Here is an 18,333-nt window from a genome sequence, read left to right as displayed (position 1 = left end):
TGAGAATAGGAACCTGAACTTACTGATGAGGAATCTGAGGTCCCAAAAGAATAAGAGATTTTTGGGAGCCCTCACATTCCTGGATGACAGCAGAGCCCCCACCCAAAGCCTTGACCTTAAGCTTCTCTGTCCACAATGCAGGAACACATGCTCCAGGACTATGAATCTGAATATAAGAAACCTTGGAACAACTAGGGGTATTTCCACACTTAGAACCAAAATATCAGATGACCCTTTCTAGGGACAAATCTTGTATAATAGCTCTGTAGTCCTTTTATACTCAGTCAGTGTTCAATCACTGGCTGAGAGAATGGAATCAAGGAGCACGTAAGTATTCAATAATGTTCAACACAACAATGACAAAAGGCTATCTGTGTGGTTGCATGAAAAATGTCTGCTTTTTGTGCCAGAAGACAATCTTCCTGACAGCAGGGAGCGTATCTGTCCTCTTCACCCCATATCACCAGAGACTACACAATGTCTGACACATAAAACAATCAATTAATACTTTTGAAGTGAATAAGTCACTAGGATTAACAAACTTTTACCAGTGTCCTCTATTTCCAATCATAATTCTCACAAATCCTATCCTGGGTCAGAGTTGAAGCAATAAAAGCTTTTTGGAAAGTAGCACAAGATACAAATATCAGGTTCACAATGTAACATGTATATTTTAGTGGACAATTTTCTCATTTTGTTTCAGTTTTATTTTCTTCATATATAAAATAGAGATGGCACATTAACCACTAGAGCTCTGGATAATTAAGTAATAATTGGCAGCAGATTATTCTCTTAATTCCTGAGTAATAGCTGCAAACCTGAAGAAGAGCTACACAGGGTCACTGGGGTGCTTGATAAAAATGTCTGGGGAAGTGGCAATTCATAGAAAATCTCAAAGAGGTTCCACACAAACTAAAAGCCCCACCATAGTGCAAACAACCTGCGAAGGAAACCCCAAAGGCCCTAGTGCCAATGAGAACAAAGCAGGAGCAGTGCATGTCCCTTGCCCATGGTGGCAATTCAATGGGACACATTTCCTTTTCCAGGGAAGGGTATCCCACCTGTAGTGGGAATAAAGAGGAAGCCTGTTACCTGAGTCTAGGCCTTTAGCTGTTCATTCTCTTTCATGTTTTTGCCTCTGCTCTAATTGCTGGGGGATCTGGGAGCTCATATGGATACTTCTTCAGGAGTACCCTTGATATTTTCTTCTCTTTATGGAAAAACAGAGGGAAGAGATTGGTTCTAGGTGTACACAGTCCTGCACTTGTACATGATCCACCTAGGGAAGAGAGAAAGTCATGACTAGAAGTCAGGTCAATACAGATGGTGCCAGAAGAGTGTGAGAACTCAAGAGCAGCCCCTATTAGGAAAGAGTCCCATCCATGACATCATCACCAGACCTATTTGGGCTTGGAAGACACATCAACACATTATAGGGATGATGCTGGTATAGGGAGGAAGATGAAGATACAGAGGAATGTGTAAAGAATGAATAAAAGTAAGATGAAAACAAATGGGAAGCCATGAGCCAGTGGAGAGTGCTGCCACCCAAATGCTCAGAGAGGGTTTTTTCCAGGCTGTGGGGGATTGAATCATGTCCCCCACAAAAGGCGTGTTCAGATGCCCACCCTTGGTCTTGTGTGTGTGAACCCATTTGTGAGTAGGACTTTTGAAGATATCATTATTTAAGGTATTCCCTAACTGAAAAGTGTGGGCCTTAATCCCATTTGGCTGAAGTCCTCACAAGCAAAGGACATTGGATACAAAAAGGGAGAAGCTACAGCGAGCGGCCAGAAGCTTGAAGTCAGTGGAAGCAGGAAGAGAAAGGAGAAGATGCTGCCACGGGCATTGACATGTTATGGAAAAGCCAGGGAAGCCCAAAGGTTGTTTTTCGGCCAGAAGATACCAACCCTGGAAGGTTTCAGGACATCTAGGCTCCGAAACTGTGTACTGATAAATTCCTGTGGTTTAAATCAATCCATGGTATACTTGTTTTAACAGCCTGGAATAATAAAGCAATTTTGGTACTAGAAAGTAGAGTGATGCTGTGACTAAAAGGTTGAAACAGCTTTGGAATTGGATAATGGGTAGAGGCTGGAAGAATAAGGTGCTTGACAGAGTAAGCCTAAATGACTTTGAAGAGACTGTTGGTAGAAATATGGATGTTAAAGGTACCTTCAATAAGGCCTTAGAAGTAAATGAAGAATTAGCTTTTGGAAATTGTAGAAAAGGCAATCCTTGTTATAAAGTGGCAGAGAAGTGGACAAAACTGTGTTCTGATGTTAGAAGGAAGGTAGAATTTGAAAGCAATGAACTTGAGCTTTCTAAGCTAACGTGGAAGGTATAGCCTTGTTTCTCCTTGCAGCTTATAATGAAATGAGAGAGGAACTGGATAAACTGGGAATTGAAATGTTAAGCATTAAAAAAAAAAAAAAAAAAAAACACAGCAATAGATGATTCGGAAAATTCTCAGACTTTCCAGATAGTGTGCTCTGAGATTAAAGCCAGAAGCAGCGGCTCTATCAGGGATCTCCTTGAATTTTGGGGAGGTGATTCCCCACAGATAAGGGTAACATGTGAAGGCTTAACTGAATAACCCTTTGCTAAAGAAGGTGTGACTAAACATGGATACAGTCAGCATTTTCAGGGGAATTCAAGATTGGAAATGAAGTTATCCAGGAAGGATCTTTGGAAATTTCTGTTGTTGGTGGTTTGGGCCCCCTGGAACTGCACAAAATCTGACAAGGTCTTTGCAAAATTTGTATGATGAGCAGAACCATGGCCACCCTAGTCTGAATGTTTTAGAGAAGGGAGGAATTGAAGAAAGAATGACTTCAAGGACAGAACCATGGAAGGTAAGGTTTGAGCCAAGAGAGCAGGTCAAACCACATGAGTGGAAAGGAGGATCAAGCCCTGTGATTGGAGGAGGTGGGCCATGTGCCCGTATCCTAGGAGTGAGTAGGCCTTGTGCCCCATTGTTCAGGGAGGGTGCTGCCACCCAAATGCTCAGAGAGGGTGGTCCCTGTGCCTGGGCATTCACAGAGACCCTGGTGGCCATTCTGATGCATGAAGAGGGTGGGGCCTTCAACCTAGTCTTCAAAGAGAACATGGTTCTGTGTAAGCACTTGGAAGGGGTAGAGCTGCTGCTCCATCAGTCCCAGAGGACAAAACATAGATCCATAAATGACCCTCAGACCTTGAAATCTAATGGAGTTTGCCCTGCTGGGTTTCAGACTTACTTGGGACATGAAACCCCTGTATTTCTTGCAGTTGCCCCTTCTGGAATTGGAATGTTTATTGTATGCCTGTCACACCATTCTACATTGGGAGCAGATAACTTGTTTTCTAGGTTTCCAGATGCACCAGAGGAATTTTGCCCTAGGGCAGTATACACCCATAAGTGATATTGATGAGTCTTTGGGCTTAGCATTGTTTTAAAATGTTGAAGGATTTTGGGATGTTGTGATGAAATGAATGTATTTTGCATATGGGAAGAACATGTCTTTTGGGGGTGCAGAAGATGGACTGCTGGGGATTGAATCACTCCCCCCACACACATACACAATGTGTTCAGATCCTAACCTCTGGTCCAGTGCGTGTGAACCCATTAGTAAATAGGGCCTTGGAAGATATTGTTAGTTAAGGTGTGCCCAAACTGAATGAGGTGGGCCTTAATCCATTATGGCTGAGGTCCTCATAAGCAAAGGAAATTGGACCCAGAAGGAGAAGCCACAGGGAGCAGCCAGAAGAGGCTCAACAGCACACAGAAGAGAAAGGATAAGATGCCAGCATGTACATTGTCATGTGACCTAAATGCCAAGGAACCCCAAAGATTGCTGGTCAGCCAGAAGATGCCCACCCAGGAAGAAGAAAGCCTTCTAGCCTCTGAAACTATAAGTCAATAAATTCCCATTCTTAAGCAAATTCATTGTATGGTATTTGTTTTACCAGCCAGGAAACCAAAACACAGGCCTTGAAACCAAATCATAGAGGTACTCCTGGAATTGGCCCATTTGGATTCCAAAGTGTGTTGGAACAATGACTCATTTTTTATTTTTTATATCCCCATTTTGACCTCTAATATCTACAATTGTTGTTATCTACCTGTCCCACAACCATATGTTGGGAGCTGGTAAGTTGTTTCTTTAGTTTCAGAGTACTAGTCATAGAGAGGAAATGGGGTCTGGATCTGTACTTAATGTGTTAAATCAGAAGCATCAACAACACCTGATGTAAATGACTGAGATGAGATTTTGGATTTTTGAAACTAAGGGTTTTACATGAGATTTTTTGGAACTTGAAATGATTCCATAACAGTATTTGACCTGGGGAACCCTCAGCAGGGGTGAACATGTCTTGCATGCAGGAGGGATGTGAAACTCTGAGGCCCCAAGTGGCACTGTGTATGGTACAATATCTTAAATAGCTTCCTGAATATTTCCCACTCAAAGCCCCAGAACGTGTATACAAGATGAGACACCACCACTGTAATTATCTTATTTTTTGTGAAACCATTGACTTGAAGATAAAATTTATATAGGTGAGCCTGAACGAATCACATGCTCCTTAAACAGACAGAGATTACTCTGGCTGGTAGGAGGAACAATGTCAGAGGATCTGAGTATGAGGACTCAATGCACTGTTGCTGGTTTAAAGATGGAGTATGAAGTCTGGAGTGAGAAAGAATGCAGGCGGCCTCTAGAAGCAGAGAATGTCCCTGGCTGATAGTCAGCAGGGAAACTGGGACCTCAGTCTTGCAAATACAGGAACTGAATTCTGCCAATCTAGGTGAGCTTGGAAGAAGAGCCTAGGCTCTAGATGAGAATGCAGCCACCCAGTACATTAATTTCTGCTTTGTTGGGCCCTGAGCAGAGAACCCAGGTACATCTTTCCAGTCTTCCCACCAACAGAACTGTGAAATACTAAATGTGTGTTGTTTTAAACCAGTAATTCGCTAACTTTGTGGTAACTTGTTATGCCACAGTAGGATACTCTATACTGGTGCCTTTCTCTGCTCTTTTGATGTCTTATTATCATATATATGTATGCAGGAGTAAAAGAAGTCAAAGAACCACAGTTAAAAATCTTGCACTCAATTTCATATAATTCTTCCCAATCCTTACAACTTGAAGGACACTATGAAGAACATTGTACACACTCAAAGAATGTCTCTTTAATGCTACCAACCAAAACTCTGAAATAATGAAGATAGTAAAATACTTAACACCAGATTAACATGATCTGAGAATTTATATCTACCTGTACTTCCTATGGCAGATTTATATTATCCTTTGTACACCTGAGGTCACCAGGCAAGGTTTTTAGTAAGTGTCACTTACCAGCATAGACGAAAGAAATGAAGAAGAGCAATAAAGCAACCATCATTATTAAGTTCTTCCAGATAAACTTTGATGTGTGCAATTTCCATGATTGTTATGACTAGAAATAAGGAAAAGATCCCTTATTTAAAGTGCCTATACAATGAAAATGGAAAATCTTTTTTCAAAATTTTTATTCTACTCAAGCCCAATCATAGAGAGCTCATTCCTCAGTGGGAGAGTTACCAGTTCACTGCAGCCTGGGATCATAGTCAAGGGAAGTCAGGTTAAGCCAGTCTCAGGACTCTCTTGTGCATCAAAGATCCAGGACAGTGTTCAAACAGGCAGTAGCATCTGCCAAGCCAGAGTGATATCTTTATGCAGCTATTGGCTCTAGTTATCTGTGAGAGCAGAGCAGAAGGAAAACATAGGAAAACTGAGAAAATCATATTGGTTTCAGGTTTTGCTGGATATCAGTTAATTTAGGCCAGATGTAGAGAGATTGGGGTTAAGGTTCAGAGCCTAGTTCATAGAGAATGTGCAGCGAACACATCTTTAAGAGGTCTGGATTAGTCAAAAACCACTGTGCTCATATGGGATGGAACCACCAATTTTTTGGTCAACCTATGACCAAACTCACCAATTGCCTAACAGAGACAGCAGACACAGAGCCCCTTAGGCCTACTCTCTATCACCAAGCTGAACTACTCTCAGCTCTTCTGGTTGTCCAACTCAATTATTGAGCCAAGACTCTCATCCAGAGATACACAACTACTGTAAATTAGTATCCAGAGAATTGAGAAATTCAGTTGACAACACTGTTACACTTTCATAGACTATTTTGATATACCTACAACCCAAGGAAAATCTACATTTCTTCAAGAGATTAGTTAAAACAAATGTATCAAAATTTCCTCCACCTGCCTTCAACGTATGGTGTTCTAAAATGCATTTCTGGATCTTGCAGAAAATTTGTCCCTTCCACGTCACCATAGGCCCTGTTCAGACTCTTTCTCCCCTTTGGTAACTGCCTTTCCCTCCTGTCTCTTCCCATGTAACTGCAGGATGTCCTTCTCAACTCCTTCCTCCTGATGAGGGAGAATCGCTGATGCCCTAACAGCTCTCTTCTCTTTCCGGAAATCCTAATACTCATATCTGTACCTGCTGGCAGATACTCTGAACTTATCTTTCCTGTCCTCTATTACCTCAAACTTTTCATTTTGATTTTGAGAGGCCATTCTTAATATACTCTTGCAATTCTGAGGGTTGTTTTTTTAATTCCTATGATTATCTTTTTAATTTCCAAATGCTGTGTTGTTAACTTGTGATCTGAATGAAGGAAAATCCAGTGTGACAAGGCCACTGATTAAGTGAAAATGGGGCGGGACCCATTACATCACTTCCTCTTCCTGGGCTGACCGCCATTAGCAGGCTGGGTGGGGTAGGAGGAGAAAGGAGCTGGAAGGGGACAGGGGTGTGCATTGGAGGAAAAGTCAAGTCAAGTGGGGTCAGGAGAGGGGCATGTATTATGTGGGTGACCCAGCTCCAGAAACTTCTGTCATTTCGGCACCTGCTGCTCTTATGCCATATAATTTCTCCTGCTCTAAGAAAAATTTATCTGAAGGTACTGAGAAGTCTATTCTTCTCTGCCACAGTTAACATTTCTTGCCTTGTAAGATGCACAAATCAGGATAATTCTATTCCCCAAAAAACCTTGACACCTCAGGCCAAGGCTTTCACAATACACTGCGTTCCTGGCTCCTCAAAGGCACCACTGTTGATGGAGATATTCACTCAGGTGTGTGGTTGTCAGCACTGCCTCTGCTGCCTCAGGCTGCCCTTTCCTGGCCCCTTTCTGGTCATGGCACCACCAATTGACAGGATGGGACCAAGGGCACCTCCTATACTTTCCCAGTGTTTTATTACGGACATAATAGGAACCACAGCTCACAGATGTTGTACAGATTGAGATAATTCAACTGCACTGTTAATGCAGTTTGTTGTTCATGAAGAAAACTAGGCTAATATTAGATATTTTGATAGGTATCATCCAGAAAGGATATTTTTCCTTTTACTCTAACACAACATGTAGGAAAGGCATAAAATAAATGTAGAGTTATATGAATTGTTACAAATTAACATGTAACCCCACGTAGATCAACACCCAGAACATATCTAGCTGCCACAGTCTTCCCACGTGCTCCCTCCTGATCACACCCACTCCTACCCTTAGCAGTCAGCACTATCTAATGTTCATGATATTCAGAAACTTGTTTACCATGTAATTATTTGCTGATTATTCACCCTTAAGAGGTTTCAGTTTTAACCTGTAATCTTAGAGTACATATATTCTGATATTTGGCTTTTTACACTAAGAAGTATGTATTTGATAGTCTTCAGTGGTTCATCCAATGTTTATGCTAATTAACTATACCACCATTGTTTATCTTTCCCAGGGATGGTGGACATTTGGGTTGTTTCTGGTTCTTCTTATACAGATGTCCCGGGAGATGTGAACAATCTTTCTCTGGTTACATGACAATGAATGGAATTACAGTTTAGCCAAAACAAGTACTTTGGAGGTGGTAAAAAGAAAGTAAAAGAAAAGAAAGCTGGAAAACAAATGTAGATGACATAATTTGTATGAACAAAATGAAACAAAAGTGTGTATGTGTTATGCATATGGATATATGGATTGATAGTTATATCTCAAAGTACTAATCAGTGCATTTTCTGTATATATTCTCCCTAGTCATTCAAGTTCAGTGGTGGGAGTTGAACATCTTCACATTTCTCAATTAAAATGACCAGAGGTAGCTGAATTCTGATTCACCAGGGTGGACCCCTGTACCCAAAAGAGTGCAGGCCTGCCCTTACTTTTCTCTTGGAAGATTTCTGGGTTTTGGATTCTCCAGAACCACAAGGCAAGGTTTGACTAATGAATTCTTTGGGTGTGGGAAGTGGGCAGGCACATTTTTGCTCCTGGTGAAGGACTTAGGCCTAGACCTGGGGGAGATCTAGTGGAAAAGGAAAAATCCCCAAATCAGGGGAGGGGAGTTGGATGAGAGGCAATTCTTGTGGGAAGAAAGGAGGCTGGGGCATTAACAGCCGTGGAGGAATGTGTGAGTGTGGAATGCAGTTATGGGGACTTCCAGAGAGAGGGTCTGCCATTCTGGGGCTGGGAATAGAACCTCCTTTCTATTCAGCTCCCCATCCTCCTCGTCCTCTTCTCCACCTCCTCCCATATCCTGCCTTTCCACCCTCTCTTCACCAACCCCTTCCCTCTTCCATGTAAGAATGGAGCATAGGGGTACATTTGGTTCTACACCATAGGCATATGAAAATGTGCTAATTTCTTTTAACATCAGAACAGAAAATAATTTTACCTTAGGTCAAATAAAATGTAATACATAACCATAATTTTATATATAATATACAAAATATAGTAACAATCATATAAAATAATATATTCTCTATTCAAATGTAAAAGTAGTCAAAAAGTGAAAGATAGATTTTCATGTTATTTTAAAGTAAGAGAACCATGAAGACAGAGTGCCTAAGACCCATGAAAGTCATTACGTGAGTGGCATGCTTTAAACGAGCTCTCCTTCTGTTAGCTATCATCTCCTCTATTTTCACTTATGACTTGTTTAACACACATCCTTCCCCAATGGTCGAGGCAACTCACATGTACTCTTTAACTTCGAGAGGAAGCCAAGGAGAAGCATAAGGAAGGCTGGGATCAGGCAAAACAAAAGAAAACTTTGGTGACAGGGGAAAGATGCAAAATTATCTAAGTTATACTGAATTATATAATTGCCTTCTCCTTTGTACTCACATTTTCACTTCCCAAACCTAGAAAAGTTACCAGTGAAGTCCCCATATTACCTACCTTCAATTCTGAGGGCACAATAATTTAAATGAATCAACTGGCCTTACAAATTTTTCTCATCCCCTGTTTAACATGTGTTTTAATTACCCATTCCCATTTTCAGTAAAACTGCTGCAGTGAGGGTGATGAGTAATGTGGTATATCCATGGAATAGTAAGTTTCCTCCTCTGTTTCTGTACACAGAGTATCATCAGTGTGCTTGTCTACATTTTTCACACACAGGAAACAAACTTTAACAGTGTAGGGTCTCATGCCTGTGCTTGGGAAGATTCAACTAATCTTTTAGAGCCTCTCAGAGCTCAGGCTGGCTCTTGATCTGTCAGGATCCTTGGTAGTCAAATACCCCTATTCCTTCCTTTGAGATTGTAACTCTAGATTAGTGATCTAGACACCTTACTATAGCCAAGGAAAAAACCCAAAACACTATAATTTCCTGATGGCAAAAATGATTACAAACCTATGAAATGCCCTCAGTCTGTTCCTATCCCTCCAGACATAGGTTTACTAAATTCTGGCATGTGCAAGTCTTCCTTTCCACCCACACCAGAAGGAGACCCTCTCAGAGTCCAACCTAGATCATCTGGGAGCCTTTTTACCCTTTGTGGAATCTTCCCTTGATTTTCATATGTTTTTGCTTCTGAGGCCTCTTCTGTGGAGGACTGCTTTTAGGCTACTGGAGCCACTTTGCTCTACATCCCACAGAAAACCTGGGAGTTTGTGACTAAAATCCATTCCTACCCCTCCCTGCCAATCAGTAACAGGGACAGGAGTGTGTATGAAATCTCAGACTCCCAGTCTTGAGCAGAATAATTCTCAGACATAACTTACCCTCCACATTCTCCTGCAGGACAAACTTCCCCCAATGGATTTTGCCTGAAACTACAACATACCCAGCAATTAACTCAAAATGGATCATAGACCTAAAGGTAAGAGAATACAAAACTTCTAGGAGAATAGATAGGATAAATTCTGTGTGACTATGGACTAAGCAAGAGTTTAAGACCCCACACTCAAAGCATAAGCCTTGGAAAAATAATAAATAGTACTTAATTGAAATGAAAGTTTTTGAGCTTCAAATGATGCCACTAAGAAAGTGAAAAGACAAACCACAGATAATAGGAGATAAAATTTGCCAATCACATTTCTGATAAAGGACTTGTATTCACAATATATAAAGAACTCTTCCAATTTAATAAAAGCAGCCCAAATTTAAAAATTGGGAAAAGGCTTGAATAGACATTTACCATGGAATACATATAAATAATTTGTAAGCATATGAAAAGGTACTCAATGTCATTAGTTATTAGGGAATTGCAAGTTAAAACCACAGTTAGATGACACTTTATACCCATTTCTTTGACTGCGTTCAAACAGAAAATACAAAGTGTTGCTGAGAATGTGAAAAAATTGGAGCCCTCTTATACTGTTGTCAGGAATGCAAAATGTAATAGCCAGTTTGGAAACTAGTTTGATAGTTTCCTAGAAAGACAAACATAACCTTACCACATGACCTAGAGTTTCCACTCCTAGAAACCAAGAGGAATGGAAAAATATGTCCAAACAAGATGTGTTCAGGAATGTTCATGGCCTCATGGGCAAGCCCCTTACATTTGCTCATGATGCTGCCTCTTGCCTAGACCAGGCTTTGGCACTTAATAGGCACCCACTGAATGCTCGGTGAGTGAAGGCCTTCCACTGCAGGCTTCCATGAGTGGACCAAGGATTCCACAGTTGACTGGAAGTTTTTGGTACTAGGGGAATCCCAGATTAGGATGAGATGGAATGTTATTCAGGGGCAGACACTTTTAAAACCTTTATTTGGGGATCTGATTTAGAACTAAATAAAGATCCCGATCAAAGAAACATCTAGAGGGCACCGCCTGGAACCTCACTAAGCTCCACACCCAAGATTGTGCTGCCACCTCAGCCTGGGGGTGCTGGTGGGCAGGAAGGGGGCTGAACAGGGGAGATGACGATTAAGAGGAAAACAGATGGTAGGACGGAGTCAGCATCCTCTCCTATACTTGGTATGGTTAGTCTTTAAGTTTCAGCCATTCAAGTAAGTATGTCATAGAATTCTTTGTTGTTTTAATTTGAATTTCATTAATGACTGACGACGTTGAACATCTTTTAATACGCTAACTTGCTATCTTATTTCTTCTCTGGTGAAGAGTCTGTTCACACATACTTTGCTGATTTTATTTTTAATCAGATTGTTTTCTTTTTGTTGAACACTGACAGTCTATTCTTGACATGTCAACTCTAGACACACATAAGTCTTTATTAGATATGTGCTTTGCAAAGATTTCTGTCCCCTCACCTCACCCCATATCTGCCTTGTCTTAGCATTCTCCTGGCAATGCTTTTGATGAGCAAAATTTTTAATTTTAATGAGAGCTAATTTATAAATTTATTCTTTTATGAGTTGTATTTTAAAGTTATATTTAAAAATCTTCACTTAACCCAAGGTGACAAAGGTTTAATGCAGAGAAGTTTTATAGTTTTAGGTTGAATGTTTAGGTCTGTGATTTATTTTGAGTTAATTTTAATGTGTGGTGTGAGCTTAAGGTCCAGTTCATGTTTTCTGCATGTAATGTCCAATTGTTCCAGCACCATTTGTTGAAAAGGCTACCCTTTTTTCACTGCACTGTTTTTAGACCTTTATCAAAAATCAGCTACCCACATATGTCTATTTCAGGGCTCTATTTGTTACCACTGAACTGTTTACGTTTATTCCAACATCATGCTGTTTTAATTATTGTAGCTTTATAGTAATTCTTGAAATCAGGTAGTATTAGCCCTCCAATGTTGTTCAGTTTCAGAGTTATTTTGGATATTATGAGTCCTTCGCATTTCCAAAGTAATTTTGACTTTTCCATTGATTACTGATTATATTATCAAGGTCTACTAGCCCTGGAAGCACAAGGATGAAGGATGAAGGAAGAATTGTTGGAATGTTTGAATAGCCACATGGCAAGGAGTCCTCAAAATTTGCTACTTTATCTTGAAATAATGTTTAAAATAATAGTCTTGCTGACTGTTCACTCATTCAGCTGATTCTGTCAGTGATTCCTTTGGCATGAACCAAAGGTACTCAGGCAAATACTTAAACAATTGAGTGTAAAAGCAGGTGTTGAGTTCATTCTACCTCCCAATTAAAGAAGGCATCTCTACTCCGGGCAGGAGGCTGCTGATGGATCTTTTTGTTATTGTTATTGGTGGTGGTGGTAGAAAGTGGTTCACTTTGACTTGTTTTTTAACTGTTTCTGGGAAATATTCATGGAGTAGCAGCTTTGTATTAATTCTGGAAGGCAAAAAGACATAGGCAAGGACACAGTCAAAGAGTGTTTTAAGAACTTCATGTCAAAGTTTATGGAATGACTATTATGCACATTTCAGGAAAAAAAAAAGACCCTCAATTAAAGTAAAACATATTTATTTATACTTTTGGTTCAATGTTATATAACAGTGTTTTTTAAACTGTAGTCTGCAGCCCAACTACAGTAGAGTCAGCTGGGGTGCTTATGTAAACTAGGCAGATTCTGGGGCCCCACACCAGCTGAATCTCTTGAGATTGGAGCAAAGGACAAAACTTCTATATCCTCCACAGCAGATTCTAAGACACACCAAACTTAGGAACCACTCCTTCTTGTATGTCACTGGAGATTCTCACAAAATAACAAAGAGGGGAAAAATTTATTCTTTTAAATTTATACTTCAAGTATTATCTCCTTCTGCTGGAGGGTAGTATTCAGGTGCTCGTTTTTACTTTGAAGGAGATTCTCCTGTTTGGATAGTTTGGTTGTCAGTTCCAGAAATTCTCTTTTCATTGACTTTCCCTGGAAAGAGGGACAGGCTCTCCATCAAAGATCAGAAATCCTAAAGCACCCCATGCTGTGTGGCTCTTTACACTCCAAAGTAGGACACCACAATCTTCTCAACTATTTCTAGATTGAAAGTCCCCCCAAACAGACTCTAAAACCCTCTAGCTGATGACAGTTTATGCTGAGGCCATCAGGTGGGAATACCGAAAACCTGCAAGCCCCGTTCTAATTAGCAGAGGTCTCCACACATGTTGCTGAAAAGGACCTGACTCCAGACCTGCACTTAAACTCCCAAACTGTGAAGAGTAGCTTGAATTCAGTCCAGACATCAGCTATATTACTACAACTTCACAAGGAAAACTGGATAGTACAGGAATATTATGTCTGAGCAGGCATACGTGTATCTGGATACACACACACACACACACATGTATATGTGGGCAGGCACTTAGACAGGGCTGGCCTGTGGACATTTTGCACAGAGAAGAAAATATTTGGGCCAACCTGAAGATGGCCACATTTCCCCTCACCATAATTAGCATAATTGTGTCCCATGAGGGATCCTGAACATTCATCTGTTGTTAGAATTGCTCAAGGGCATCCTGGAAATTGCCTCCCAATGTCCCTTTAACGTGTCCCTTTGATTCAGATCAGCCAATCCTCAGAAAGTTAAAGGATCCTCTTTGATTTCTTATCCCAGGGTCAGGGAGTTGGAAGAGAAAGGATGTGGTCAGAGCTGCACTGGGAGCAAACACCATGGATTTGGGGTCTCCCTCCAGGGGGGCCCCTTAGTCCTGTTTGTCCCATCTCACCATTCAGCTTCCGATATCCAGGAAAGCTGAAGGACTGAAGAGAGAATATTTGGGAGCATAAGAACTTGATTTGGACCCAGTAAAGGACATATCTTCCTACCACTTTGCCAGGCAGGGCAGGGCCATGGGGGTTTGGCAAGACTGCTCGCCAGAACATGGTGAGGAGGGAAGCCGACTCCTCCAAGCTGTGGTGCAGGGCACGGGTGCTGCTCCGAAGCTCATGGTCACTATCACTGCCCAGCACCTGGGGAAGAACCGATTAGTGATGGACCCATGGGAGTAAGGGAATCACTCATATTCTTTGTTTGTTTATTTCTTTTCAAGCACAAAGCTCAATCTTCATTTGTGGGTTAAGCACATACACCCAAAAAATGGGCCTGCTTGAACCTGCAAAACCTTTTATAATCTGGCAGCCCAGGAGTCTCAATCTCAGCAGTGACATCACACATGAAAGAACTCATTTGACCGTAGACTTCTCCCAACCCCTCTCTTTATCCTCACTAGTAGCTGCTCGATACCATCAAGTCTATGTTCTCTGCTTTTTGAACTGGCACCACTTGCCCTTCCTTAAGTCTTACTTATGCTTCAACTGGACTGAACCATTTGCAGCTCCAAGGACTGAGGTGCTGCTCCCCTTACCTGGAATGCCCACCTCAGCCTAGACAGCCTGTGCAGCTCTCAAAACTCAGCCCCTTGTTATGTCCTCTATGAAACTGTTACTTTCCTTCCCTGGTATAAGTGATTACATCTACATTTGTGTGCTCACAAACAGAGGACAACTTCTAACACTAGGCCTATAGCACTTTATTCTACTGATTCACTGGTGTGTATACTTTTCCCCTCTAGTGTGGAGGTCTGTGGAGGCAGAGGCTGTCCTTACACTTCTGTGTATCTGTAGTGGCTTGGACAGCAAAGAAATTGGTGCCTAGTCTCTTGCAGCACTCTGAGAAGCTTTGTTGAGTGCTTTCCCTTCCCCTGCCCAGTCTGAACAAGAAACCCCGCATCTGTCAAGTGCCGCACTCCTTCCAAGTGGCCTACATGGATGCGGGTCCCTCAACTTGCTTTCATTTGGATTTTGTTCTGACATGGGTGTGCATGTAGCAGTGTTACTATAAAAAATAATAAACTACCAAAGTGTGCTCGGCACTTGGGTGCCTGACAAGCTAAATCCTGACTGATGGAGGTTCCTCAGGGGTGGGTAAGGCCCCGGGTCAAGCCTGAGAGGGTGCACCCTTTGCAGGGGGCTCAGGTCAAACACTGATCCATCACACACACCCCTGGGGACCACATGCAGGTCTGCCATCTTCCTCCAGGCTTTCTTGCCTTCATAAACATCGTCTGAGAATGGACTGCAGGTATGAAGCAGCCGGCCTCCTGGGTCACATGCAGGTTACCATCTTCCAGCACGATCTTGCTCTGGCAGATGACGACCAGAGGAGCTTGTACAGCTCCATCCCTTCAAAGGTATTATACTTGGGGTCCCACTGGTTGTTCTTGGCAGAGACAATCTTCACGGCATCTGGATCTGCAGATATTCTTCCCTTTCAGCAGGTACAGGTTGAAGATCTTGGCAGCATTAGTGCTTGTCATGGCCACAAACTGATTTTCATTCATTTTCCCTGTGCTCACGGCCTTATCCCAGATGACAGACATCCCCTCATCCACCCCATTGGTGGAATAACCCTTGGTGGTTATTCCCTTGGGAATAACTGTGAAGTTGTCCTTCCCATTAGTGTTCTGGGTGGTGCTGAAGGTGCAGTGGGTTCTCCCAGAGAGTTCCACTGGCCAGCAAGGAGTTGATGTCCTCCGGAGTTGTTGAGTCAGAACTCAGAGGTGGGGAGGTCACAAACACGGCTGCCTTGGCCCAGTTCTTGCTCCAGTAATGGGTTCTGTCTATACTGAGGCTGACAGTTATGGTCTCACTGAAGACCACTTGGCTTGCAAGATGAGATTGGCTGCACCCTTGCTCGTGACTTTTGTGATGTAGGGAGGGCAGTTGCTTTGGCTGGCGATGGTGATACCACAGAACACAGCCTCAGCTTCCAGCTCCTGTGGTCTGCTCAGGACTTGGCTCTCTGGGCCAGTTATCCCCATTTCCAGCATCCAGGCAATGATATCCCCATTCTCAGCATGAACCTGGGCAATGGCCCCCAGTTCTCCAGGCAGCTGATGATCTCATAGAGCTCTGTGTTGGACACCTGATACAAATCCTAATACGCCATGGAAACCATGAAGAAGTTAACTCCTTTGTCCTTCATGAGACCCTGCACTTGCCACTGTGTTTCCAGCGGGTGATGTGTACGTGCAAGGCAAAATCACAGCGGCTCCTCCCTTCAGCGCACTCACACCACATCTCATAGGCCTCTGTCAGGCTGGACTCAGCCTCTGGCATGACATGGTCAATGATCATGATGGTGCCACCACTTTAGGAAGTCTTTATCCCTTGGAAGAAGTTATCCGCTGTGGACATCCCCTTGTAGGGCATCTGGAAGTGAGTGTGGACATTTTGCCTCCAGGGATCACCATCTTCCCATTGGCTTCAATGGTCTTCACTCCTCCAGGGACAAACAGATTGTCACCAATTTGTTTTATTAAGTCATGTTCCATGTAAATAGCAGCATGAAAGGATTGATCATCATTGATGATTCTGCCTCCTTTAATAAGAAGACGGTCACTCGTGATCCGCGGGATGTTCTTCTTACCTTGGTAGGACATGGTGGTGACGGTGGCTGCAGCAGCTGCCTTCCTCTCTCTTTCTTCTGCTCCTGCTCACCTGTGCCTTCCTCAGTGCACAGCGCCTGGAGATCAGGTGGAGCTAAAGTTGTGCTGACCAGGACCACTGCCTCCTCTCACCTCCGCCCCCGTTAGGCTCACTCAGCAGCTGACAGAGACAATAGCAAATCTCCCTGGTCCCCCTTTAATGCCTGAACCCCCATCACCCCACACACACCCTCCTCCACTCGTGTTCATTCCCGGTTTTTTATGTTGGCTTTTTTTTTTCTTTTTCGGTGCCAGCTGGGAGCATTGTATAGATAACAGTAACTTTATGCATCCTTTTATTAGTTGATGGACATTTGGGTTGTTTTCCCTTTTTGGCCTTATGAATAATGCTGCTCTGAACATTTGTGTACAAATTTTTGAATGAACATGTGTTTTCAGTTCTTTTGGGTGTATACCTAGGAGTGGAAGTGTTGATTTAACTCTTTATCATTTTGAGAAACTGCTAAACTGTGTTACAAAGCAGCTGCATGATTTTATATTCCTGCCAGCAATGTATGATAATTGCAATTTCTCCACATCCTTGTCAGTACTGGTTATTGTCTGTCTTTCTGATTATAGCCATGCTAGTGAGTGAGAAGTGGTATCTGTTTGTGGTTTTATTTGCATTTGCCTTGTGACTACAACATACATTTTGTCTTCATTGTGAGAATGATTGCAATCCATAGTCTTAGAATTCTAAACTTGTTGCCTGTGGCTTGGTTAGAAAGAAGAACAGAAATTTAACCTTTTCATAGTATTTGACAGTTCACAAGGCATCTGACTTCATATCTAGAATACAGAGGAGATTATTTTCATTTTATGGATGATGAAGCTGACCATAATGAAAGGATTTGTACAAGGTCATGCAACTGACAAATAGACAGAGTACTCCATTCCTGAGTCTTTTACCCCTCATTCCTTTCTCTATCCTCTGCATCATGTTACCATGTTTAGGAAACTTTTGGTTTCTGTCCAGGATGACTCACTTCTCCCTTGGCTGCCTTGTAGCTGTAGACCCAACAGGTCACAAGTTTATGATCCATGACTTCCACTCATAATTTAATCCTAGCTGCCATGTATTAAGAGCTTTTTCCATGCATTTTTCCCAATTTTCCAAATTTCCCTCATATTTGGATAAATATTTTGCAGACCTTTCCAGCTTGGGCCCAGGCCCTTATGGTCATGAAATGTTTGTATTTCGATCAAAGGAGTAATTCAAGTCCCCATCCATTCTTCCTTCTCACCTTCTCCAAGTTATTTTTAACAAGGATGCTAATATTGCTGTGAATGGACTGACAGATTTGCTAGGGCATCTGGGGATCGCTAGGACCAGTTCAGTAATCCTAGATGCTGGGAGCAAAGGTGTGATCAGAATATAAGTCATATACACGTAAATACCGTTGTAGGTTCCTTTTTCCAGGGATGAGATGTGGCTTCTTCAGGTACTGATATCAAAATTTGGGGTTCTTTCTTGGTCCTAAAAAATCTGGGCTAGAGCTATGTATTGTTAGAACAAATTTCTGGGGCTTCCATTTCAACACAGTATAAGGCATGCTTACCATTTGGCAATATACAATACAAGTATAAAGTCATTTCCTTTAATTGCATGAAATTTACATTTCTATTCAATCTGGTTGATTCCCACTAATATTTTTTGGCCCTTAACAAAAGTCTTCTATTTGTGTTTTGAGCAAGATTTTTTTTTCCTCACCCTTTGAATGAAGGTT

General features: G+C 42.0%; 1 pseudogene; it reads right to left on the bottom strand.

Annotated features, from left to right (window-relative positions):
* Positions 1 to 1,242: 1,242 nt before the first annotated feature.
* On the bottom strand, positions 1,243 to 16,561 carry LOC119513280 (annotated as a pseudogene).
* Positions 16,562 to 18,333: the final 1,772 nt, after the last annotated feature.

This window comes from Choloepus didactylus, chromosome 2 (genome assembly GCF_015220235.1).
Source record: "Choloepus didactylus isolate mChoDid1 chromosome 2, mChoDid1.pri, whole genome shotgun sequence".
Classification (NCBI taxonomy): domain Eukaryota; kingdom Metazoa; phylum Chordata; class Mammalia; order Pilosa; family Megalonychidae; genus Choloepus; species Choloepus didactylus.
Note: the sequence above shows the minus strand (reverse complement) of the source record. Positions and strands in the feature narration are given on the sequence as shown.